The sequence below is a fragment of the Schistocerca piceifrons genome, chromosome 4, assembly GCF_021461385.2.
Source record: "Schistocerca piceifrons isolate TAMUIC-IGC-003096 chromosome 4, iqSchPice1.1, whole genome shotgun sequence".
Taxonomy (NCBI): Eukaryota; Metazoa; Arthropoda; class Insecta; order Orthoptera; family Acrididae; genus Schistocerca; species Schistocerca piceifrons.
The window spans coordinates 327,071,497-327,088,227 of NC_060141.1; the positions used below are offsets into that span (position 1 = coordinate 327,071,497).

The 16,731-nt window shown below is 42.5% G+C and overlaps 1 protein-coding gene across 1 annotated transcript in view; it reads right to left on the bottom strand.

Moving 5' to 3' along the window:
* The window catches only part of LOC124795821 (odorant receptor 43a-like), a 73,362-nt gene that overhangs the window by 1,023 nt on the left and 55,608 nt on the right, over positions 1-16,731 (bottom strand). The gene's annotated exons all lie outside the window — the stretch shown is intronic.

The following is a 16,731-nucleotide window of genomic DNA, read 5'->3' on the forward strand; positions in this document are numbered from 1 at the left end:
CATTACCTAGCCTGTAATTATCGTGAATCTCTTGCTCAGTACGAAGTCCCAAGGGACTTGAAAAAAGCATGGGTGACTCCAGTGTATAAGAAGGGTAAAAGAATGGACCCGCAAAATTCAGACCAATATGCCCAGCTTAGGTTTGCTAAAGAATCCTTGAACATATTCTCAGTTCGTATATATTAAGCTTTCTGCAGATTGAGGAGCTTATGTCATGAGTCATGCGAAACTCAGCTTGCCATTTTCTCGCATGATATACTGCGAACTATGGATGAAAGGCGACAGCAAGATTCCATATTTTCAAATTTTCGGAAAGCATTTGAGACGGTGCCCCGGTGCCCCATTGCAGGCTGCTGACGAAGTTACCAGCGTATGGAATAATTTCATAGATATGTGAGTGGCTCGACAGAAAAGGGTATCGTCAGGAGCGCCCCAGGGGAATTTGATAGGATCGCTGTTGTTCTCTGTATACGTAAATGATTTGGCGGACAGGGTGGGCAACAATCTGGGGTTGTTTGTTGAAGATTCCGTGGTGTTCGGTAAGGTGTCGAACTTGAATGTCGTGAAAAGGCACAAGACGACTTTCGTGGACAAAATATCTAGTTGATGTGATGAATGGCAGCTAGCTCTAGATGTGGAAAAATTTAAGGTAAAGCGGATAAGTAGGCAGAACAAACCTGTAACGTTCGGATACCGTATTACTAATGTCCTGTTTAACACAGTCAAGTCGTTCAAATATCTGGGCGTAAAAGAGATATGAAATGGAAAGAGCATGTGAAGATTGTGGTAGAGAAGGCGAGCAGTCGGCTTCGGTTTCGTGGGAGAATTTTAGTAAAGAGCGGTTGACCGGTAGAGCAGACCGCATATACGTATGACGCTGGTGCGGTCTATTCTTGAGTAATGTTCGATTGTTTGGGATCCGTACCACGTCGGGTTGAAAGAAGACATCGAAGCAATTCACAGGCTGGTTGCGATATTTGTTACCGGTAGGTTTGAATTGACAGGAATGGGGGAAAGAAGTACAGTAGAAGAAGAATGGGTAGCTCTGAGGGATGAAGTAGTGAAGGCAGCAGAGGATCAAGTAGGTAAAAAGACGAGGGCTCGTAGAACTCCTTGGGTAACAGAAGAAATATTGAACTTAATTGATGAAAGGAGAAAATATAAAAATGCAGTAAATGAAGCAGGCAAAAAGGAATACAGACGTCTCAAAAATGAGAATGACAGGAAGCGCAAAATGGCTGAGCAGGGATGGACAAATGTAAGGATGTAGAGGCTTATCTCACTAGGCGTAAGATAGATACTGCCTACAGGAAAATTAAAGAGACCTTTGGAGAAAAGAGAACCACTTGTATGAATATCAAGCGCTCAGATGGAAACCCAGTTCTAAACAAAGAAGGGAAAGCAGAAAGGTGGAAGTAGTATATAGAGGGTCTATACAAGTGCGATGTACTTGAGGATAATATTATGGAAATGGAAGAGGTTGTAGATGAAGACGAAATGGGAGATACGATACGGCGTGAAGAGTTTGACAGAGCACTGAAAGACCTGAGTCGAAACAAGGCCCCGGGAGTAGACAACATTTCATTAGAACTACTGACGGCCTTGGGAGAGCCAGTCCTGACAAAACTCTACCATCTGGTAAGCAAGATGTATGAGACAGGCGAAATACCCTCAGACTTCAAGAAGAATATAATAATTCCAATCCCAAAGAAAGCAGGTGTTGACAGATGTGAAAATTACCGAACTATCAGTTTAATAAGTCACAGCTGCAAAATAATAATGCGAATTCTTTACAGACAAATGGAAAAACTGGTAGAAGCTGACCTTGGCGAAGATCAGTTTGGATTCCGCATAAATATGGGAACATGTCAGGCAGTACTGACCCTACGACTTATCTTAGAAAATAGATTAAGGGAAGGCAAACCTACATTTCTAGCATTTGTAGGCTTAGAGAAACTTTTGACAATGTTGACTGGAATACTCTCTTTCAAATTCTAAAGGTGGCAGGGGTAAAATACAGGGAGCGAAAGGCTATTTACAATTTGTACAGAAACCAGATGGCAGTTATAAGAGTCGAGGGGCATGAAAGGGAAGCAGTGGTTGGGAAGGGAGTGAGACAGGATTGTAGCCTCTCCCTGATGTTATTCAATCTGTATATTGAGCAAGCAGTAAAGGACACAAAAGAAAAATTCGGAGTAGGTATTAAAATCCATGGAAAAGAAATAAAAACTTTGGGGTTCTCCGATGACAGTGTAATTCTATCAGAGACAGCAAAGGACTTGGAAGAGCAGTTGAACGGAATGGACAGTGTCTTGAAAGGAGGATGTAAGGTGAACATCAACAAAAGCAAAACGAGGATAATGGAATGTGGTCGAATTAAGTCGGGTGATGCTGAGGGAATTAGATTAGTAAACGAGACACTTAAAGCAGTAAAGGAAATTTGCTATTTGGGGAGCATAATAACTGATGATGGTCGAAGTAGAGAAGATATAAAATGTAGACTGGCAATGGCAAGGAAAGCGTTTATGAAGAAGAGAAATTTGTTAACATTTAGTATAGATTTAAGTGTCCGCCCCAGTAGCTGAGTGGTCATCGTGACGGATTGCCGTCCTCTGGGCCCGGGTTCGATTCCCGGCTGGGTCGGAGATTTTCTCCGCTCAGGGACTGGGTGTTGTGTTGTGTTCATCATCATTTCATCCCCATCCGGCGTGCAGGTCGCCCAATGTGGCGCCGAATGTAATAAGACCTGCGGTATGGCGGCCGGACCTGCCCCGCGAGGGGCCTCCCGGCCAATGACGCCAAACGCTCATCATCATCATAGATTTAAGTGTCAGGAAGTCGTTTCTGAAAGTATTTGTATGGAGTGTAGCCATGTATGGAACTGAAACATGGACGATAAATAGTTTGGACAAGGTGAGAATAGAAGCTTTCGAAATGTGGTGCTACAGAAGAATGCTGAAGATTAGATGGGTAGATCACATAACTAATGAGGAAGTATTGAATAGAATTGGGGAGAAGAGGAGTATGTGGTACAACTCGACAAAAAGGAGGGGCCGGTTAGTAGGGCATGTTCTGAGGCATCAAGGGATCACAAATTTAGCATTGAAGGGCAGCGTGGAGGCTAAAAATCGTAGAGGGAGACCAAGAGATGAATACACTAAGCAGATTCAGAAGGATGTGGGTTGCAGTAAGTACTATGAGATGAAGGAGCTTGCACAGGATAGGGTAGCATGGAGAGCTGCATCAAACCAATCTCAGGACTGAATACCACAACAACAACAGGTTTGAACGACGTGTAAGTATTTCGAAGATGCTTCAAGAACTCCAGTGGGTATCCCTAGAGGGAAGACGACGTTCTCTCCGAGAAACACTATTGAGTAAATTTTGAGAACCGGCGTCTGAAGCTGACTGCCGAACGATTCTACTGACGCCAACATACAGGACATTGCGCGTAAGGACCATGTAGATAAGTTACGAGAATTTAGGGCTCATACGGAGGAATATAGACAGCCGTTTTTCCGTCGTTCTATTTGCTAGTGGAATAGGAAAGGAAATGACCAGCAGTGGTACAGGGCACCCTCCGCACGCACCGTACGGTGGGTTGCGGAGTACGGAATACAGGTTGCGCTGCGATCGAGGGGTACGTGTGTGTGTGTGTGTGGACAGAGACGCCATATTGGCGTACGAGTATGGCGAGCTGGGAATCTGGGTCCCGATGGCTGAGATGGTTAACGCAACAGTTGTAGAGAAGCGGAGCATCCGTGTTCGACATCCGGTGCGGCACAACTTTTCATATCGCATCATTGATTCATTTCAATGCCATAATGCGGCTGCCCTTCGGAAATATTTCCCTGAATTGTAAGTCACGACGGTCGGACTCTTTGTCCAACAAGCTTTTCTTTACTGGTTCTTATTTTTCAAATGTTCTGTTTTATTTCTGCATTAATATTGCCAATGGCTACCGTTAAAATGATTTACTACTAAGTACGTAATATACAACATCGCATGTCACCATGATTGACGATTATGTAATTGATACGTAATCAGCGAGGTTTCAGAAAACATCGTTCTTGTGCAACGCAGCTGGCTCTTTATTCGCACGAAGTAATGGCCGCTATCGACAGGGGATCTCAAGTTGATTCCGTGTTTCTGGATTTCCGGAAGGCTTTTGACACCGTTCCTCACAAGCGACTTCTAATCAAGCTGCGGGCCTATGGGGTATCGTCTCAGTTGTGCGACTGGATTCGTGATTTCCTGTCAGGAAGGTCGCAGTTCGTAGTAATAGACGGCAAATCATCGAATAAAACTGAAGTGATATCAGGTGTTCCCCAGGGAAGCGTCCTGGGACCTCTCCTGTTCCTGATCTATTTAAATGGCCTGGGTGAGAATCTGAGCAGTCCTATTAGGTTGTTCGCAGATGGTGCTGTAATTTACTGTCTAGTAAGGTCATCCGAAGACCAGTATCAGTTGCAAAGCGATTTAGAAAAGATTGCTGTGGCAGTTGACGCTAAATAACGAAAAGTGTGAGGTGATCCACATGAGTTCCAAAAGAAATCCGTTGGAATTCGATTACTCGATAAATAGTACAGTTCTCAAGGCTGTCAATTCAACTAAGTACCTGGGTGTTAAAATTACGAACAACTTCAGTTGGAAAGACCACATAGATAATATTGTGGGGAAGGCGAGCCAAAGGTTGCGTTTCATTGGCAGGACACTTAGAAGATGCAACAAGTCCACTAAAGAGACAGCTTACACTACACTCGTTCGTCCTCTGTTAGAATATTGCTGCGCGGTGTGGGATCCTTACCAGGTGGGATTGACGGAGGACATCGAAAGGGTGCAAAAAAGGGCAGCTCGTTTTGTATTATCACGTAATAGGGGAGAGACTGTGGCAGATATGATACGCGAGTTGGGATGGAAGTCATTAAAGCAAAGACGTTTTTCGTCGCGGCGAGATCTATTTACGAAATTTCAGTCACCAACATTCTCTTCCGAATGCGAAAATATTTTGTTGAGCCCAACCTACATAGGTAGGAATAATCATCAAAATAAAATAAGAGAAATCAGAGCTCGAACAGAGAGGTTTAGGTGTTCGTTTTTCCCGCGCACTGTTCGGGAGTGGAATGGTAGAGAGAAAGTATGATTGTGGTTCGATGAACACTCTGCCAAGCAGTTAAATGTGAACTGCAGAGTAATCATGTAGATGTATGTACGACGTGTTTAGAGTTTCTAGGAGACAGGTTTTTAATTCGTAGCAATAAATTGAATTCATTTTAATTGTGCTACCCACTAGATCGCCTCGGATGGGTCCGAAAATCCTTCGTTGATTTCGTTACGTTGACGACTTTCTGTTTAAAAGCCCCGATGAGTTTTGCGGTGGACCACCTGAGTTCGCACCAGTCTGGTACTCAATTTACAATCGAACACAGTGTTAACGACACACCCTCTTACCTTGACCTTTTAATCGCATTAAGTGACAGCACTTTTGTTTTTGGTATTGACCGTAAACCGCAAACCACTGACGCGGTGCTCCATCGTTCTTCTAACCGTCCCATGATATCTAAAACGGCTGCCTTTCGTTCGCTGCTTTACCGCCTCCAGCAAGTCCCCCTAACCCCCCCAGGCTTTCGACCGGGAATACCAGGTCACACAAGGTACTGCTCTAGCTAAAGGTTACGATATAAATATTGTTCACGTTATTAATAAGGAAGTACTGAATACGACAAGTTCTGGCAATAACTGCTCCACGTTTTCTACCACTTTATCTCCTGTTAGGCAAGACAGCAAGAACCACCACCGCATTCCCTACTACGGACCCTTTTCAGAAAGAAAAGGTAAACATTTTTAAAAAAATAACATGAATCCAGCGTTTTTTATTCCTCAGAATATAGGTTCCAATTACAAACACAAGGGACAGTTGATCAGGAACCCAGATAAGAACACCGGGGTTTATTCAATTTCCTGTAATGACTGTTCTCAAAATTACTTTGGGCAGACAGGTAGGGATTTAGAAATTCGCTTTAAAGAACATATCAACTTGTGCAGTTCGAAATCGGCGTTAACATCTTACTTACGTAATAACGAACATTCTATTTCAGATCTCCACAATAACTTCTAGATACTACATAAAGAGAAAAACGGCGCTGTTTCTAACGTGCTTGAGGAAATATATCTAATAAAGTCCATAAGACAGTCCCCTGACAAAATTCTCAGTAACCAAACGGAGTTAAGGCACAGCGTTTCACTGACAATTATTGACTATTTAAATTTTTGAAGTTAGGCGTCTCAACATGCAATCAGTTGGTTAGCTTACTACATTCATGTTTATTCCCACTGCTGGCCCACTTGGAGGTCATCTTCTCCATTTAATGTCTACACTGTTTTAATGATTCAGAAATAAGTTTTAGTGATTAAGAAATAATTAGTTCATCTTAGCAACATTATTATATTTAGGATTACTCATGTTCAGTTTTATGTAATACAGAGAGGCGAGTCTAACAGTTTGTGTGGTGACCGTAAGTCCTCAGGAGAACACTAGCGTCTCGCTTTCTGTTTTCCGTGTTGCACACGTTAGTTCAATTTCCGTCGTTGTCTTAGTACCCGGATGACAGCCACAGCACACGCTTCGACAACACACTCGTAGCTTACGTTGTCAGCTACTATGTTGGAGGCAAATATACATGGGCGTGTCAGCTTTTGGTAAGTTTCACCGGCAGCATGCGCTTTTTGCTTTCGCTAATCGGTGCCCCCCCCCCCCCCCCTTTTAACGGTTACAACAATTTTCAATATATTTCAATGCATTAAATTTACTGGTTTTTATCACCAACTTTATTTTATTCTTCAGACACTACGGGGCCCAGTTCTTCCCTGATTAACATCTATGAAAGTAAACACTGACACCAGCGCTGCCGCAATACAAGTCGAACTAGCTAGGATAAAGTCACGTGTGTCGGCGGAGTTGCCGGCCGCTGTGGCCGAGCGGTTCTAGGCGCTTCAGCACTGAGCACTATGGGACTTAACATCCGAGGTCATCAGTCCCCTAGAACTTAGAACTACTTAAAGCTAACTAACCTAAGGACATCACACACATCCATGCCCGAGGCAGGATTAGAACCTGCGACAGTAGCGGTCACGAGGTTCCAGACTGAAGCGCCTAGAACCATTAGGCCACACCGACCGGCGTGGATCTGTTAATCGAGGACATGAAAAGTGAAAATAAGTGGAATCAGCAGAAAGCTGATTACAACTGCAGTAATAATAACTCAATACCAAACGGTTCTGGGAACAGACAAGAATACAGACAACCGAATCGTGGGCCAAACAATATAAGGGTTATACTAATCATAACAGAAAAACGCATCATGACGGGCGAATGAGTAATGGTTACAATGGTATCGGTAACCTGCAGTGGCGAAATAACCGGAACCAGTGGCGCGGATATAACGAACCACCAACACAGTGGCAACAAAATGCAGCGCCACAATGGAATTCAAATTCAGGTCCACAACAAAACATGGCTGGAGGCTATGGTTCAAATGGCTCTGAGCACTATGGGACTCAACTTCTGAGGTCATCAGTCCCCTAGAACTTAGAACTACTTAAACCTAACTAACCTAAGGACATCACACACATCCATGCCCGAGGCAGGATTCGAACCTGCGACTGTAGCGGTCTCGCGGTTCCATACTGAAGCGCCTAGCACCGCACACTGGAGGCTATAACAGCCAGCCACATAATGAGAACAATGCGACATATCAAACTCCACCATCGGGTAGGCAGGATAGCCAACCCAACCATAGTAGCAACAATCAAAATCATAGTGTGAGGATAGTGGAGGTGACAGATAACCGTCAACCCAATGTCTGTCACCCGCCAAACTATAGACAGCAGCAATCCACTCTCCGTTGTTGGCTGTGAGATGGTGTAGTGAGGACACGTTCTATAATGACAGTAACAATCTCTGTATGCTGAGGTATAATGACGGGATGAAAATAGAGGAGGAATTAGTAAATGTACCTCAAAAATGTAAACAAACAGATAAAAATGTTGTGCAAGCGGTATTACAAGACGAAATATACGGTGCACCGATTCATATAATAGTTGACACAGGTGCGTCAACTAACGACCTGAGTTTAGAACTTTAAAAGTAAATAAGCCGAAACAATAACATACCTGTATTGCCTGTAAAAAATTGTCAAGTGACAGGTGCAATTGATGCACAGTCCCAAACCATAAAGCACCAGGTGCAAGTTGAATTTGTTCTAGGAAATGAAGCAATAAGAAGCTCGTTCCTTGTTGTTAAAGGATTGATGGTCGCTTGCATTCTGGGAATAGAATTCTTACGCCGGAGGGACGCAAATATCGACCTCTTGTGCGATGAATTGAGCATTATGAACAAGAGTAGACATGTGACATTGCCAATGTTACGAACACGAGAAATGCACGGAAAATATTGCCGTAGCTTTCAGGTTAGATTTGAAGGCCTACAGGTTATGAACTTGTACTCAGACTTACGTGGAAGAAAAGAATATTATAATGAATCTATTACCGAAGACTGTGAAGAGAAAAGAAATCTGATAAACATGAAAGTCATGGAATCAGAATATTTGTCAGTGGCACAACAGAATGAATTAACTCAGCTGCTCGTAAGTTATGAGAATGTGTTCTCAGAGAAACCAGGTGCTATAAAAGGCTACACTTAATAACATTGAGGTAGTGCCTCATGATACATTTCGCCATGCCAATTACACCGTCCCATAGTCCAAAAATGAGGCGGTAACGAAAGAGATCCGAAGAATGATGCAATGAGGGATAATTGAACCATCCTTATCTCCATATAGCAGCCCGCTTGTTGCAGCAGCAAAGGCAGATGGTAGTATATATCTCGTGCTTGATGCACGAGACATCAATAAAATAATCGTACCTGTGAGAACACGGCCAGAGAACCTGGATGAACAAATTCAGAAATTTTTCGGGGTCAAATATTCGACCTCTGTTGATTTGCGATCGTCCTACTGGCAAATCCCACTTACTGAGTCGTCAAGAAAATATACTGCATTTGTATTTTCTGGGAGAATTTACCAGTTTAAAGTTTTGCCATTCAGGTTAAATGTCTGCGCAGGTGTTTTCATTACAGCGCTTGACACAATGTTGGGACCATATTTACTGGACCGTGCAACATTATATGTAGACGACCTGTTAATAGCTACTCTAGATCGGGAAAGCCACATTGATATGCTAACACGCGTACTCAAACGATTTTCCAAAGTAGACGTAACTGCAATCCTGGCGAAGGCCAAGTGTGACAGAGAGAGAATTAAATTTCTTGGACACATAATATCGTCCACAGGTATTGTACCTGATAAAAAGAAAATGAAAGCGATTGAGAACTTTCCTCATCCAAGAACTAAGACACAACTGAAGGCATTTTTAGGACTAGTGTCCTTTTTTCGACGGTTTATACCCGACCAGCTATTGAATAACAATGCACTTTTAAACTTTCTGAGGAAAAATGTACCATGGATCTGGAATGACCAGTGTCAGCGAGCGTTCAAGCAAAGGCGACAAGCACTTTTGAATGCTAACTTATTATCGCATCCTGATCTGTCGAAGGAATTTTGTCTTGCCACAGACTCTTCCGCTGTCGGAGTAGGAGCTTGTTTGTTCCAAATTGAGGAGAAGGAAGGAAGAAAGGAAATAAAAATAATTGGTTTCGCAAGTCGAGTGTTATCGAGTTGTGAACGTTCATACACTGTTACTGAACTCGAAGCACTGGCAGTTGTGTGGGTCAGAAAAAAGTTCCGATACTATGTGTATGGGAAGAATGTGAAAATCTTTTGCGATTTCTTGTTGACGTGTAAGCTGATACATGATATATTGACTAGGTGGGTACTTGCACTCCAGGAATACCAATTCCGAAGGTATTAAGGTTCAAATGACTCTGAGCACTATGGGACTTAACTTCTGAGGTCATCAGTCCCCTAGAACTTAGAACTACTTAAACCTAACTAACCTAAGGACATCACACACATCCATGCCCGAGGCAGGATTCGAACCTGCGACCATAGCGGTCGCGCGGTTCCAGACTGTAGCGCCTAGAACCGCTCGGCCACTTCAGCCGGCAGGTATTAAGGGTAGTGACAATGTAATCCCCGATGCTCTAGCACGTTTGCCGCAAGGTCTACCAGAATTGACAGCAATACTGGAACAGGCATCAGAGTATATAATCTTGATCATGAAAGATCATACTTATAGAAAAAAGTTCCTGCAGGTACGCAGGCAACTACCTTGGTTACAGGACGAAGATCCTGTGTTAGGAAGAATCAAGCAAGAACTCCAGACTTCTGAAGAAAATGAAGTAAGAAGCAATCATTCTATACAAAATGATATACGAGGGGCGTTCAGAAAGTAAGCTCCGATCGGTCGCGAAATGGAAACGACTACGAAAATCCGATAAAGCTTTGCACAGATGTGTTGGGTAGTGTCTCTAGTATAACCCCAGTTAGCATCACGTCGCTCTTCTCATTTCTGAGCTCGCAGTGAGTGCGTAAAGATGTCTAGAAAATAGTGTCTGCCGCCAAGTACGAGGGCCTGGTGAGAAATTTCGCCTGAAGCTATGCAGCTAACATTACATAACTGTCGTGCTGTTTCTTCTTCAAGACAATTCTCAGCCACATTCTGCAGGGGCAATGAAGATGCTCCTGCATCGTTTTCAAATGGAAATGTGAGATTACCCACAATACAGTCCGCAATTGTCTCCCCCTGAGTTTCATCTCTGGTCACATGAACCGCTGTCTTTGAAGACAACATTTTGACACAGACAACGAGGTGTAGGCCAGCGTGGAGAATTGGAGGAAAGCACTGGCGGCTGCCTTCTATGATGAGGCTATTGAAAAGTTGGTACAACGCTATGACAAAAGTCTAAGTCAGAACGGCGACTACGTAGAGAAGTAGCTGAAAGGTGTAGCTAATTGTTACAAGTAAAACATTTCTGATATTCACTGTGGTTTCAATTTGGCAATCAATCGGAGCTTACTTTCTGAACAGGCCTCGTATTATATTGCAGAAAGGATATTAACAAGGATATGTGGTGCATCTGTGTACCTAAAATATGGATTATTGATTTGATACGGCACGTGCACCTTTGGTGGGGACACGTAGGAATTGAGAAATGTAGAGCCCTTCTGGCAAGACACTGTCACTTCAGTAACATGAAAGGAGTAATTCAGAACCTAGTGAGGACATGCGTAGTTTGTCAGAAGGCGAAATATATCAATCTGCCCACTGTAAGCGAACTTCATCCTATTGTACCCAACAAACCGTTACGACTGGTTTCAATGGATATCCAAGGAACGCTACGCATTGGAGAGGAGGTGTAAAATATATCTTTGCAGTGTTTGATGCTTTTTCCAAATTCTTAAAGTTATACCCAGTGAAAACTTCAGCTGTTACACCCCTCATTCAAAAGTTACGAACCGACTACTTTATTAAAATTGGTAAACCACATATCATTGTATAAGATAATGCCACATACTTTAGCAGTATGAAATGGAAAACTTATCTGCAAGAACTGAGTGTTAAACATATTTTTGTATCTCGCTTTCATCCAGAAAGTAGTCTGGTTGAACGCACGTTTAAGGAACTGAACCGGTTCATGCGAACCTATATCCCTAATCGCCACACCAAGTGGGTAGAGTATGTTTCGGCTTTTGATGAGTTGCATAATAAGTTACCACTCTCCGCCACTGGGTACACTCCGCCTTGTGTCATGTCCGTTTCCTTTTAAAAACAGTATTCTGAGTAATTTTCAGCTCAATAGTTGCAGCCGCCGCTGCTGCAACAGACGCCATTATGTGGCAATTTTAATTCACCAATTTAACGGAAGCAAAGAGAACGCCAACTCAAAACATAACAAACATTTTTTCCACAGCCGCCTGACGCAGCGGAAGACAACATAGTCGTTAAGATTTTTATTTTCAGTTACTCGCTGAAATCCAGAGCCACGACTCGGACTTCAATTGTTTGTTAACGGCGGTTAGAACAATTCTCTCGCGTGTGTGGGCAGTTGCAAATTACAACAAAGAACTCATGCTTGTTAAAAATATTAGCCGAGGAAAATACAAAAATATTATTTCAGTTTTCGATTTAAATGCAATATGTTTCTATACAGGCTCATATTAAAGTAACTTTAACGTGAACAAAAAGTTTGCTCACCTTAATCTTTATTAACCAGCCAGTTATTAAAAGCATAAACTTAAAAGTATAAGTAAAATCTCAAAAATAATTTCAATTCAATTCAAAATCAAATCCAAATCGCAATCATTAAAAAGTCTCGCGCCCAAACATTTTATTTTACCGCGAAGCACTGCTACAGCAATATTTCTAGTAAGCAGTTAAGAGGGTAGCTTTGTAACGAAAATAAATCTTTTACTTATCTTGCAATTGGTGTCAGCGTCAAAAGTTCTTGTTTCGTGGATAGCCTTAATGAAAATGAATAATGATCCAGTGTTGTTTTTCCGATGAGACTGAAGTGTAACGCTTTAATTTTGACATATACACTTTCTATCCCCATACTTTCAGATCCACTAAACACGTCACTGAATTTTTTATATGAAATAAAGTCACATTTTTCTTTGTTATACCACTCCCAAATCAAAGAGCCTTGAGTGCACAGCACATGCGCGTGGTCGAAAGACTAGTAAGCAAATGGTGGTGCTTTGATGTCAATTTACACCATATATCAAACAGATAATGTTCTCGAAGCTTCCAGAACCTTTTGTCATTCAAAATAAAAGTCACGCACATTTTCGCTTTTCAGAGTAGGTATAAATCCATGTTAGTTAACGTATTTCACACATGAAATGAAATTATTTTAAATTTATTATGAAGATGAAACTGACAAGACAAATTAGCTGGTGTTCAAAAATACAGATGTTGACTTATGCCATACAACTAGTAAATTGGTAAATTAACCAAAAATTAAGTTACGTTTTTCTTAAATGGCAGTCTTTTAATTTTATAAAATAAAAGTGATAACAAAGTAGTAATTTTCGTAGCATAACCGGATGATGTATTTAATATCGGTTTTTTATGTTATTTATTCATCGTATGGCGACTCATGCAAATATTTAAAAATACATATAGTATACAATTATACATTTGAGTATATAGGTCCAAAGCTGATACGTTTAAATTCTGAAAATTAACAATTCATTAATACTTAAAGAAGAACATTTAAACTACAAATTTGGCACTGTTAATTAAAACAGATACATTTAATCAGAGTTCAACATCTAGTCAATGAAGCCAATTGATAGCAGAGGAAGGAGCATTACTAAAGTCACTGAAATGTCCTGGATAGGCTCTACTTACTGAGGGGACAATCTCCCACAATATGCTGATCGGTTTGTTCTTGGGCGCCACAATCGCAGGCTGGAGAGTTTCAGAATCCCCACGTGAGCATCACAGGAATGCACTTGGCGTGACTGGTTCTTATCCTGTTCATTCTTACCCACTCTCTTCTCTTCAGATCAAATCTTGGGTTGATTGGTAGATGGAACTTGAACACGTTGATGTTTTATTGTTGCAGCATTCCATCTCCTGCGGCGCCCTTCTTTAATGTCGAACTTCTTGCTGTTCCTTCCCTTATGTCACAGTGGAGCGCCTGATATCAAGCAGTGTGGAGGAGGGTCGTTCAAGACTGTATAATCTGAAAGGTCATATCAATATCTATGTCTGTACCAACATAAATACTCCACAAGCTGCAGTACGGTATGTGACGGAGGGAACCCTGTAACATTACTAGTCAACTCCTTTCCTGTTCCACGCGCAGATAGAGCGAGAGAAAAACGTCCGTCTGTATGCCTACGTATGAGACCAAATTTCTCATATCTTATATTCACGATCCTTACGCGAAGTATATGTTGGTGACAGTAGGATCGTTCAGCAGTCAGCTTCAAATGCCGGTTCTCTAAATTTTCTCAACAGTTTTCCAGGAAAAGAACGTCGCCTTCCCTTCAGGGATTCCTATTTGAGTTCTCGAAGCATCTTTGTAACACCTGCATGTTGTTCGAGCCCATCGGTAACAAATCTAGCAGCCCGCCTCTGAATTGCTTTGATGTCTCCCTTTAATCAGACTAGGCGCGGGAACAGGTTGCAACAGCGTCGTACATGCGGTCTCCTTTACGTAGGAAGAACACTTTCCTAAAACTCTTCGATCATTCGCCTTCCCAATAACAATCCTGATATGCTCGTTCCATTTCATGTCACTTTACAACGTTATGCCCAGATGTTTAAACAATGTGACTTGTGTCACGCAGCAAAGTACTAATTCTGTATTAGAACATTACAGGTTTGTTTTACCTACTCATCCTCATTAACTTAAATTTTTCTACATTCAGAGCCAGTTGCCATTGATCACATCAACTAGAAATTTCGTCTAAGTCATCTTGCATCCTCCTACAGCCACTCAGCTTCGACATTTGCCCATCCACTACAGCATCATCAGCAAACAGCTACATATTGTGTGCACCCTCATCCGCCAGATCATTTACATAAACAGAAAATAACAACCGTCCTATCGCACTTTTCTGGGGCAGCCCTGATAATATCCTTGTCTCTGATGAACTCTCACCGTCGAGGACTACATACTGGATTCTATTACTAAAGAAGTCCACCAGCCACTCGCATATCTGGGAACCTACTCTGTATGCTCGTATCTTCATTAACAGTCTGCAGTGGAGCACCGTCTCAAATGGTTTCTGGAAATCTAGGAATTTGGAATTCGCCTGTTGCCCTTCATCCATAGATCGTAGTATATCATGTGAGAAAAGGGCGAGCTGACTTTCAGGCAAGTGATGCTTTTTAAAACCGTCCTGATTTGTAAACAGAAGCTATTCCCTCACAAAGAAATTTATTATATTCCAACTGCGAATGCGTTCAAGTATTCTCAGCAAACCGATGTTAAGGATATTGGCCTGCAATTTTGCGGGTCCGTTCCTATACCCTTCTTACGTACAAGAGTCACCTGTGCTTTTTTACAATCGCTTGGGACTTCGCGCTGGGCGGCAGATTCTCGATAAACGCAACCTAAGTAAGGGGCCAATGCCGTAGGGTACTCTTTGTAAAACTGAATTGGGATTCCCTCCAAATAAATAAACTCAACAATTTTTATGTACAGAACAACTTCACCAAACTATAAAACATTGTATAAATGTCTAAGAACATGAATAAGATACTATATACCCGAAAATATTATGGTTGAAAATAAAAAGGTATCGTAAGCTTCTGCAACCTAAAAATGTTACATAACATCTTGGATTACTGAACCGTGCAGGAAAATCATTTGTTGATACTGCCTACAGACGTTGTAATGTGATTGTGAAGTGAAGTAGAAAATGAAGTCAAACATGGAAATAAAACGTTTTGGGATCCAGGTCCATGTAACACATTTTATTCCTCTATGTGTGAGGAATGTTTACTGAAAGCCTGGCGGTACCTTTCTTTTATGCCCAGTATACACCGCTTCACTGTAGAAACTTACGTCGGTGGCGGATGGACACATGCTACACCATCTACAGTGCTTCAGAGAGACCTGTGTATTGTTTTAAGGAGGTGACATGTATTTTTTCCTGTTTGCGTCAGTCGAAAGTGTACTGCAGGAAAAAAAAATGGCACACCTGGAAAGACTGACTTTGATCCAGTGACAGCATATGCCACCTGGGGGTTGAAAGATGTACTGATAATGCTTTCAGAGTCGTCCGCCAACACATAGCATAGTGCCATAGATACCAGAGCGCCGTCTGTGTCTACTCTCTAATAAGGAATGGTCACAGCCAGAAGGCCCACCGAGGTGCAAAGGTGTGAAGCAAGCAGGCAGTCGTGCTACGGAGGCACACTCAGGCTTCCAACAGGCCAACTGAGAGTGTTTGAAAGGGGTCATATGGTGACCTTCTGAGGGGCGGGATGGTACTTTCGGAGAGTTGCTACAAAAGTTGGACATGGTTCTTGAATCCATAAAAGCAGAGGCCCCCGTCAGGATCGCCGTACTATAAGGGCAGCAGTGGCAGACCGTAAAGCTACTCCGCGCATATAAGAGAACTTGTGAGCTCAAATGTGTCAACACAGACTGTAGCGAAACAGTTATTAGCAGTGGGACTATGGGACACACACCTCTAGCACGTTTTCCACTACCCCACAGCATCGACGTGAACGGCTCAGAGCATCACTTGGAAGATGAAATAATGTGCAGTGGTCTACAGCGATGAGAGCAGATTCTGCTGCACGCAAGTGATTGTCGTTTGCGCGTACGACGTAGACCTGGTGAGCACTGTCTCGTAGAGTGCATTCGTCCAAGACACAGTGGCCCACCCCAGGCCTTATGGTCTGGTGTGCGATAAACTACAACTCTCGTTCACCTTTGATGTTTCTGGAGGGGACGCTACAAATGCTCGGGCACGCGGAATGTTGTTAGACCCGTTCTTTTGCCGTTATTGCAACACGATGGTGATGTTATTACAGGATAATGCTCGCCCCCACGCTGCCCATGAAACTCAACATGCTCTGCAAGACGCAGCCAGCACGATCTCAGAACTTGTTTCCAAACGAGCACGTGTGAGCTATGAAGGGACGACAAGGGACTCATGCGCCTTGGCAACCAACAACTCTTACAGAACTACATGAACCGGTCGAACAGGCGTGGCATAACGTATCCCAGGACAGCATCCACCATCT